At 41.2% G+C, this 10499-nt stretch overlaps 1 long non-coding RNA gene across 2 annotated transcripts; it reads right to left on the bottom strand.

The window, feature by feature from the left end:
- Positions 1–5692: 5692 nt before the first annotated feature.
- LOC119336576 lies at positions 5693–10081 on the bottom strand. 2 transcript variants are annotated; one of them, XR_005162630.1, is made up of 7 exons: positions 9512–10080; positions 9193–9308; positions 8914–8999; positions 8699–8733; positions 7612–7699; positions 6173–6234; positions 5693–6069 (listed from the first exon to the last, which is right to left on the bottom strand). It is a non-coding gene; the product is annotated as an uncharacterized LOC119336576 (long non-coding RNA). The 2 variants fall into 2 exon arrangements; XR_005162629.1 differs by having other exon boundaries at positions 8699–8999; positions 9512–10081.
- Positions 10082–10499: the final 418 nt, after the last annotated feature.

Raw genomic sequence — 10499 nt, 5'->3', positions numbered from 1 at the left:
AACCACCGGAGCAGCTTCTGACGCCCCGTCCACGGCCGCAGATCCGCGTCGTCGACACCATCCTTAACCCAACCACCGGAGCAGCTTCACCTACGCCCTCGTCCACGGCCACAGATCTGCTTCGCCCACACCGTAGTCCACCCTACCGGAGTCGCTCCACAAACACCCTACTCGACGGTTCTAGATCTCCTTACCGGACCCCGACAACCAGCGCAGCGTCATCACCCTTGACGTTTCTAACCTGATTCCCACTGTCTGGAGAGATGCCAAGCACCCGCCATGGCCTAGGTACTTGTCACCTTTAAACCCGTCCAGCATCACCTGCCCGATGTACTTCAAATATACTAACCGGTCGTTGTTACCTGTTATGAAGCTGGCAAAAACTACAAGGACGATGTTTCTTTTGGATCTAACAGCTTGGCCAACCAAGATCCTGGACTGAGGCATTGCTATGATCTTGTAAGCGCATCTCTCTCTTGTATTGTTCTGTGCCTGCCAGCGTGCTTTGCTAGGATTTTCAACCAGTAATCCCTTTGTGTAGACAATGATTTCTACTACTGGCTACTAAATTAGATATGTAGATGTCATACATGATACTACCTCGTACCTCCGTTCCTAAATATAAGTCTTTCTAGAGATTTCACTATAGGCTACATACGGAGCAAAATGAGTGAATCTACACTCGGAAATGCATCTATATACATATGTATGTGGTCCATACTAGAATCTCTACAAAGACATATATTTAGGAACAGGGGCAGTACATTACACAAAATCGTAGGTGGCATGTAGGAATTCCAGTGCACTACATTAGGCTCCCTTAGAGTGCCTGCTAGTCCAGCATACAGAGTCATGGCTAGTTTATGGTACGCACACAATCGTTAATTGGTGGTTTAAATATGCGCAAGGGATATGCAATGTAGTATCATGTAGAGATGTCTGAAATTAGCTGTGTCAACTTGCAGATAGGGTTACACAATGAAAAAGTACAAGATGTATGTGGCAATTTCATGGAACATCGCAAAAAAGGAGAGGCAGTGGTGAGCCTATACAGTGTGCTATGGCACGTCAATCCTCCATTGCAATCATCGTGACATGTTATTTGTATGCCAGTTCTATTAGGCAAGTTTCTTAGGGACATTTATTACGAGTTATCCTAAGAAAATAAGCACCTGTGAATATAAGCTCCATGTAATAAGCCAACCAATTCTTTTCATTGCGTTTTCAGCTTATCTTTGGTATGATCAGTGGAAAGTCTAGATTGCATTATATTTTTTTCATTTTGCTGCCCATATGGAAATTAATTTGACTTGCAAACATCACAAATTGAACCCAGTGCAGTAATTAATATGATGGGAAAACAGACCATCACTATTTGCTCAAAATGCAAATACAAAGATACCATCTACTTGGCATAATCTACTTTGGTCAATGTTTTCCATAAAGATCCCATTGCCTAATTTAAACGAAGAACGCATGACCCACATTTAAATGAAGAACAATTATTTATTGAAATTCGATGGTCCAAGTGGCTGGTTATTATCATATAGCAGCACCACCTGAAAGCATCATATAGCAGCAGCAGCTCATAGCAACTCATCATACAGCAGCAGCAGTCTGCAATTCATCATATACCAGCAGCAGCTCATAGAAATTCATCATATAGCAGCAGCAGGAGCAGTTCATAGCAATTCATCATATAGCAGCAGCAGCAGCTCATAGCAATTCATCATATAGCAGCAGCAGGAGCAGCTTATAGCAACTCATCATATAGCAGCCGCAGCAGCTCATAGCAATTCATCATATAGCAGCAGCAGCTCATAGCAACTCATCATACAACAACAACAGCTCATAGCAATTCATCATATAGCAGCAGCAGGAGCAGCTCATAGCAATGCATCATATAGCAGCAGCAGAAGCAACTCATAGCAATTCATCGTATAGTGGATCAGAATGAAAATTTGGCAAAACATTAGAGGAGATCCTCACCTTGTTGGATGAGCTCATCCTTCAACAGCACCTCAAGGCCATGGCCTGGGAGGAGGGGAGGGGGAATAAGGTGCCTTCTGCCGCAGTGTGGCATCAGCCGTAGTTGTGCAGCGCCCGTTGGAGTAGTGCGTTGGACGGACCATAGTGGAGCAGCTGCTGGAGACCATGAGAATGAGGGGTGGCGCCAGAGGGAGGAGCAGCCAGGGAGATTTGCCCCTACCCACCGGCCATGTAGCCTAGCTGGACATAGCATCATCGAGGACCAGGCCAGATGGGACCAGTGGCGATGGCTCGTTGGAGGAACCCTAGTGCTGCAGGCAGGGGATCAAGGTAGAGGGAAAGGGGAGAGGAGATGCAAGCGGGCAGGCAATGAATGCTTGTGTGTTTGTTTTTACTTGAGGGTCAGGTGTGACATGGGCGTCAGCAGTTGCATTTTGAGTGTAATATAGGCAGACAACAGAGTCATTTCACTATTCCCCTTCTCTTCAATTTTTAGTGAGGTTCTACCCGAAACACCCCCCTCCAAAGAGAAATTAGTTAATCCCAAGCCCATAACTCAAAAATGACTTCTTTACATCTTTTATGGCTTATTTTGACAATATGCGCTGAAAAGGCGGAATCGAACTGGCCCTTAACCTGCAATTCAATTGTGCGTGCAATGATGAATCACTCCTGCCTGCTATCTGTCATTTAGGCATCATCATACATGGCATAACCTAATACATGTGCATTCCATTGTAGAATCTGAAATATGCAATGTTTATGTTAGTTCATACGTTGCACATGATGTTTAAATGCCCCTTAAATCTGATCAGTCAAGTGATGGTCTTGAAGCCTCCTTCTTTGCTTCTTTTCTTGATATGTAAGATTTTCTCACACATCTGTTCAATTGCTTGTTTGCATCAGCCAGGCATACTAGGACTGTTTGCTTTGATTACTTGCTGTTCTTGACCTAACACTCTAACAAAGCTTGTCAATGATTTAAACACTAAGGGCTACTGTAGTGGGGCCTTGTCTAACTCATAGGTGACATAAAAGGTTTGGCTGTACACTACACTAGGCTCTCCAAGAGTACTTGGAGATCCAGTTCAAAGGTATGCCTAGTTTTTACATAGTGCAGCATAGTAAATGCTCATTTCAATGTGTGCAAGTGCAAGAGATGCGGCATGTTTCATTATGTGGTGTTGTTTTGTTATAATCTTATCCTTTTGTGTTCACAGACTGGAAAGTATGCATATTTATCTTCCAAGGATACGAGTAACTAGTTTGTGTCACCTTGCAGAGGGGGTGCAATGAAGATAAGATTGAGGATTTCCAAGTACAAGATGTTAGGAAGGAGCCTTGCAAGAGAAGTAGGAGCTGCGCTGAGCCTCTTCAACCTGCTAAGGTAAGTCACTGTATGCAACTCAACAGTTTAATTCCTTGTTTGTTTTAGGCATAGTTAATTTGCTCTTTTCAATTGCTTTATTTGTCCTCAGTTAATGAGATGCCCAACTAATCATGCCTAATGTTCGGTACTTGTATAACTATTAGTTGACATAATTAAAGGCCTTACCATTTAATTACTCTGCCAAAGTGTGCCTGAAGCTTTGAAGTCTATTAACCAACTATTATTGCATGAGGCTCACAATCTAGTTTATACTACGCTAATGATTGCATAGTTTTGCCTGCTGTAGTATGTTTGTATGAAACCCTCTGTTGTTCATTATGCTCCCTAAGACTTTAATTGAGATACAGAATGGCCAATTGCTTGCTTATACGCAACGTGCTGTCTAAATTTGTAACTTGTCTGTGTTTTCGATTGGGCCCCAACATCATGCTCCTCTGGTGAACTAAGAGGGATTTCTGTATGCAGGCTGCACAGACTATCTTTTTTATAATTTTTAAATTATCACCTGCTTATGCTTCATGACGTGTACATTTTTTTTAAAGTGACGTGTAACATTATTGTTAGTCCTGTTTTGCCATGTAGTACAAAATAGTGTCTTGCTCGCTTCACAGTTGTAACTATATTTTTGCCCTAGTCATGTGTGCTTACAGAAACATTTCAGGATGAAGTGACATCAACACAAAGATCTGCGAGCAGTGCGGCATGGCCGTTACCGAATGATTATGGATTGGAATTGGAATGTGCTGATGTTCTCGAGTATCAACTAGAGGTGGCAAGACAACGTGTACATGATTGTCAACATTTAATCAACAAGTTGAGACTGGACATGCAGGTATTAGATGCAGGAGTCAAAAAAATGAAACAAGACACTGAGGTAACCATGAAGGAATTGGAGATTTTGCAGACTGAAATTTGTGCTACCTAAATTCGGCCAATCGATTATAGTTCAAATGGAGTTAAGTTGATGCGCGTCCATGATGTATGAGTTGTATTTGCCCGGTGTATGTAATTTGCTGTTTGTGTATGCTTTATTAACACCTGTGCCGAACCATAATGCTCAGTGGGTATAATCAGCTGTAATTTCTTTATTGTATAGTGTAGGATTGTTCTACCTTTCCATGCCTTGATCTCTTTGTTTTATAGTGTACTAGTTGACCCGTTGCGCCAAATGGCGCAGAGACCCGCTAAAACCATGTTAACGATGAAAAGAAATTCATGGTTTAGTATATTTGTAGTTACATGCAAGTACGTATGGCAACAAATTTAATCTCTCTTAGGAAAAACGGGGGCTTGTTGTTTATAATGAGATGTATATACACATTTAAATTTTATAGCAACATTTAAATTTTATAGCATAGAGCTCTATTTGAAACAAAATGTATGTAATAAATATAATCCCCTTTATTAGGAAAAACAGTATTTTGTTGTCTATACTTTATAATGAGATGTATATACACATTCTAATTTGGTAGCGCAAAGTTCCATTCAAAATCATGCTACTGAAAATATGTGTATGTCAAGTTGTGCTTTAGAAGATAGGTCAAGTTGTGCTTTGACCCTGGTAGAGGAAAACATGATAGCAGATTTGTCTAAGTTGCGCTTCGACTTTGGTAGAGAAAAACATGACACAAGAAGCCAATTAGAACCAACAATTGTGTAACCATTATATATGTGACTATCTTAGGGGGCGACACCTATTCCTGAGGAGCATGCGTTCTGTAACTGCAAAATGTAACAGCCCATATGATATGAGTACTGAGTGAAGCCACAAAAGCTTCAGCTTCCTCTTCTTTCTCCCTCCCCACTTACTCGGGATTCATCCATGGCTCGTCAAACACGCAACACGATTCCCCTTCCTTTCGCTCTGGATCTCAACACCTCCATGCACAGCAATCCCAACTGACGGCAAGTTAACTGAACAACACCTCGTTTGCAACACTGAAACCGACCAAGGCTAGGCTGGACATGTGCCGCCATCAACAAAAAACAGGCAGCTGAAGCTGGGGGATTTTTTTTCGAAGAAAAAACTTATGTCATGTTGTTCTCATAATCTCATGAATAGAAGATTCTCTGCTACAAATCTTCTTTTTCACTCTCACCAGGATGTGCTAGGACAAAAGAACCAAAGGTACATCCAAACCCATCCCCTCCACCTGACCAATTTTCTGCTGCTCACCGCTGAATACAAGTTATAGACTTCTCCCTCTGTGGATCCCAAAAATAATTCGAGATACAAAAAAACATTTTTCTTCTTCATATAATGTGCAGTTCGATCAACAACTTAAAGTTGTTAACTTGAAGAAATCTAGTTAGTAAATTGATAAAAAAATATTTCTTTATCATTCAGGCTCAGACGAGTTAATTAGCACCACCAGAAGTGTCTTACTATTTGTCAGACTGCCAACATGTGTTAAATTAGAGATTCGGCAGGCACAAGGATCAATGATATTTGAACGGAAAACCAAAAGAACATCACTTCAGATGATTTTTTAGAACTTTTAGCTATGATAGTCGGTAATTAACCTATCTGTATTGATCTATCCATGTTATTCACGCACTTGCCGGGCGTAGTGACACAACAAGTAGCCTTAGACACCAATGTGCTGATCACGAAGATATCCTTCTGTTTCCTCTTGCAATGGCAGCTTCAAGGAAATGCCAGAGAAGCAAATGGCTATACGCAAAATAACCTGACACAAAACAGAGACAAACGCAGAGACAAACATTGATCCATGAGTTAGTGTTGTAGAGAGCATCAGCAGTATGTGCCACTCGAATTCTGGAATTACTTACCTCGGAGATGAGCACAAAGTTAATGGTCAATATTGTGATGGATCAGCATCCGTAGTAGTTTTCTGCATCAAAGAAATTACAGGCTCAGAAATTAATTACCACACGAAAGTGATAATCACATTTAGTAGAGAACATTGCATTCCAAAATAGAAATTTCGATTTGCACTTTCACCTCCCGCTCCTTAGATATGTACTCTCTCCGTTCCAAAATAGATGACCCAACTTTGTACTAAAGTTAGTATAAAGTTGAGTCATCTATTCTGGAACGGAGGGAGTAGATGTTAACAAGTCAAAGTAGATGACAAAAAGATCAAAGAATTTACCACTTGGAAGTGAAAATCGCATATTCAGTAGAGAAATCTGATTCCTAAATAGAAATCTGCAAGCTTCTAAAAAATAGTTTTGTAGGTAACTCAAACCAAGATACACACAATGTACTCTAATAGCACGCAAGCTTATAAAAAATGTTTTGCGGGTAAGTAAAACCAAGATATGCACACTTTATTCTAATAGCTGAAAATATAATACTCCCTCCGTCCCATAATGTAAGACGTTTTTTGACGCTACTCTAGTGTGAAAAAATGTCTTACATTATGAGACGGAGGGAGTATATGTTATAAACACAATTTGAAGGAAAAATAAAACTGCAACAAACTGTAACACTAATCAAGGTTTTCAGTATCATGTTGTGGTACCAATTGTAACCCTTTTTATATGAAAATTTAAGAAAGACTAAGGTTTCAAAATATATAGTTGAGCATGCATAATTTGTTATGCTACAAAGATAATAACTGTTTGATATTTTGAACTGAGATGTTGTCAGGGAGTAGGTCTCCTACTATCAAATATGCATACCATGTTCTCTTTCGTTATCCATGTCACTTTTCTAAGAACAATTACCTCTAGACAGGAATCAAAATCTTATTATGAACTTGTAGCATCCGGGGTAAGTTACAAACCTGAGCAGTCACTCAAATTCAGTAGAAGTATAAATGATAGTAAATGCCATAATCCTATGTTGATAACCTCTAGTTGCTTTTTTAACAATTTAACACATAGTTGTTTCATGAGGAACTTGAAGTATAAACCAAAATATATGGGATCCTTTAAACTAAGGGGACATTCATTCAATTTGTACTGATGCACACATTGTTGAGAAAACTGTTCTACATACTCTTATCCTCTCATGAGCAAACATACACATGATGCGCACAAATTATTTCTAATTTTGTGTTCTACTCCCTCCGTTCGGAAACACTTGTCGGAGAAATGGACAAAAATGGGTGTATCTAGAACTAAAATACGTCTAGGTACACTCATTTCTTCGACAAGTATTTTTGGACGGAGGGAGTACTTCTTAGATTGTGTCTTTCTCAATCTACACTGGTGCCTTGCTCAGATTGCTACTTATTGAATTATGGCAATGTAGAACTGATTACCCATGTTAGCAAGCTCTGCTCTGGTTTAGGCCTCGAAGCATCATAGATTGTTCTCCTGGTGATCAGCTCCAGCAGAAGAACACCAAACCTGTACATGTCGGATTTTATGGTAAGCTTACCACTTTCAGGCCAAACAATTAGATCCATGCATTAAATCGGCAAAATAATATATAGATTGCAGATCAGATGCATTACGTATTCCGATAAACCATAACAGGAGAAGAATCTATAAAGCTCTGTAAAGCTGTCATGATCTTAAGAACCGGACTTTGTACTGCTAATTCATAACATCCATATGCATGTGGCAACAATTATGCGTCTCTGTAAAGCTTTCATGATCTTAAGAACCAGACTTTGTACTACTAATTCATCAAATCCATATGCATGTGGCAACAATCATGCGTCTACTTACAATAAAAATTGCTCCAAATGACAAACAACCAATGCACGGACACCAAAGCATAACAGATTGCCAAGTAATCTGTACTAAGTACTATTTACAAAACTACTTGCCATTAAATATATAGTTATCTCAAACATCTTGGAGGTGCGTAACAGAAAACAATGAACCATCTCTGTTATATTTGCAGCAACCTATCTTATATGTTATTTATTACATAATGTTATAAAGTGAACCACAAGTATTAAAAAAACTCTCAAAGAGTAGAATGCTATTTCAATGCACACAAAGTCGTATTTTGTATGAAATTGCGCCCAGATAAAATTGGTGAACAATTTGATCCATGTAAACAAGTAAAAGAAAATGTAGCCTTTTATTTTTTTTTAGGAAATATCAACAATCTAGTTCTACTGAAGATTTTCAGCTTCCAAGATTAAATAAATGAAGCAATAAGCATCTTAGAAACCAAGAGGACTACATCAACATTAACACACTCTTGAATCATCAATCTGTTGTAGTATGCCAGAAAGAACTACAGGAAGAAAATCAGTATTGGAACAAAAAATAAATGAACATTCTGTTAGCATTTTCATAGTACATTATATGCATTTTTCATTAGTATACTTGATAGAATTATGATGCTTTTCTTACAAAAAGTACCATGCAGAAGCTATCCTAGCAACTTACATCATTGCTTCGCTCGGATCAGCTTCTCAATCTGCCTAACGGTATGAGAAAAGAAAAACATCAAAGCATGTCCATTGTCAGCATTAGCCAGATTTACAAAAAGGAATTGTACTCCTAGCTTGATACATGTTAGCTCTTCCAGCACCAGAGAATACTAAAACTGAATGCAATTTCATGATCACATAAAAGTATATTTATGTAGCAGCAACATATACCATAATAGCTTCAATAATAGGATTGGTAGCTAATCACATTACAGCTAACGGCAACTATCCAGTGGCTTCAATAATAGGATTGGTGCCTAATCACAACACAATTTGTGTTAGTAACAACCCATGCAGAATAGTGGCATTTAAACCTAATAAACATGTGACCAATAACAATACTTCAAAGTAATCCAAGATGACTACCTCTATGAGGTCTGAGGTTAAATCTACATAAATAAATTACAGAAAGAACAATACTTCATGGGGTGGTGAATAAACCAAACCTACCATAGAGCCCTTTCGATCTGGCATTGCTAGCCATCTGGGAGGCGCATCCATTGGCATAGGGTAGCAGGCCGCCAGCTCCTGGCCGTTCTTCTCCTCTGCCGAGATGAAGAGGGCCTCTGCTCGGTGGAAGCCATCGACGTGATGAACAACAAGTCAAAAAGGAACTGTAAAAGGAAGGAATCTAGAGGAAAATCTGCCCCAAATCAGATCAACAATGAAGAAATCCGCCATTGTTTTGACCGCGAATTAGAATAGGCAAGAGGGGAAATCAACAGAGAACAAATCACATGGGAGAGAGGAGAAAGGCAGTGGAGCCTACCTCGTTGTGTATCGTGGCGTCGAGCCAGAGCGGCTGGTCGTGCCGTCATGGGAGGAGGCGCTCCATCGAGGAGCTACCACTGGTGCCATGGCGTCAAAAGATCTACAGCCAGGGATGAGATGAGGATACGCCGCCAGACTCCCTCTTCCCCTTCCCGTGTGAGCTCCTTCTTTCACTCCCTCGATTCACCTGTTCTCCTACTCCCTCTCACTTGTTGCCCTCCATCTCTGGAGGATCCATGGCGCTGGAAGCTAGTGGGGCAAGGTGGCACTCGCAGGAGGCAACGCACAGTGCAGGAGGGATGGTGGCAGTCCAGCAATCTCGTGGCTTAGCAGGGACCGATCCATGATGCTGCCTCAAATCAAGCGCCGACGCCCTCGCCCTTCGCCTGCAGGTCGCCGACGCTGGAGAAGCTCGCCTCCGTCCCGCATGTCACGGACCCGGTCAGAGATGAGGGGGTGGATGAGATGTGGGAGGGGGGCACAAGAGGATGGAGGAGGAGCTGGGGAAAAGGGGAAAGGGTTGCGGGCGGCTGTGGAGGAGCCACTGTGGCATTTGGTGGGGTGGTGACGAATGGGGTGTAGTGCGTGCGGCGCACAGGGATTGGACGCTCTCCCTCGCACGTCGCGCGGTTCCCGCGCTTTGGACGCTCTCTCTCTTGGATGTCGCGTGGTTTCCGCGCTCGCGTCAGCCACAGAGAGACATATGACTGCTCACGTACGACCACGCACAGGCAACACACTAGTTGACTTATACCCATTTGAAAAAACCCACAAGCAACAAGCTGAACTATAGTAGCAAAAGGGCCACAACTCAGCCAAACGTGAGAGCAAAGCAGAATTAGCATTTTTTTACCACGCGGTCAACTGATCCAACGTCCAGCGGCGAAAGTCAAAGCCAATCTGATGGCCACAAACGTGTCAATCCGGGGGAGCTCTGTGGAGGAGGGTCGGCTAGCATCCTTTTATGTTTAAATGCTTTTTAGAGG

The sequence above is a fragment of the Triticum dicoccoides genome, chromosome 7B, assembly GCF_002162155.2.
Source record: "Triticum dicoccoides isolate Atlit2015 ecotype Zavitan chromosome 7B, WEW_v2.0, whole genome shotgun sequence".
In the NCBI taxonomy this organism is placed as follows: domain Eukaryota; kingdom Viridiplantae; phylum Streptophyta; class Magnoliopsida; order Poales; family Poaceae; genus Triticum; species Triticum dicoccoides.
This window is presented reverse-complemented; position numbering and strand designations above follow the sequence as displayed.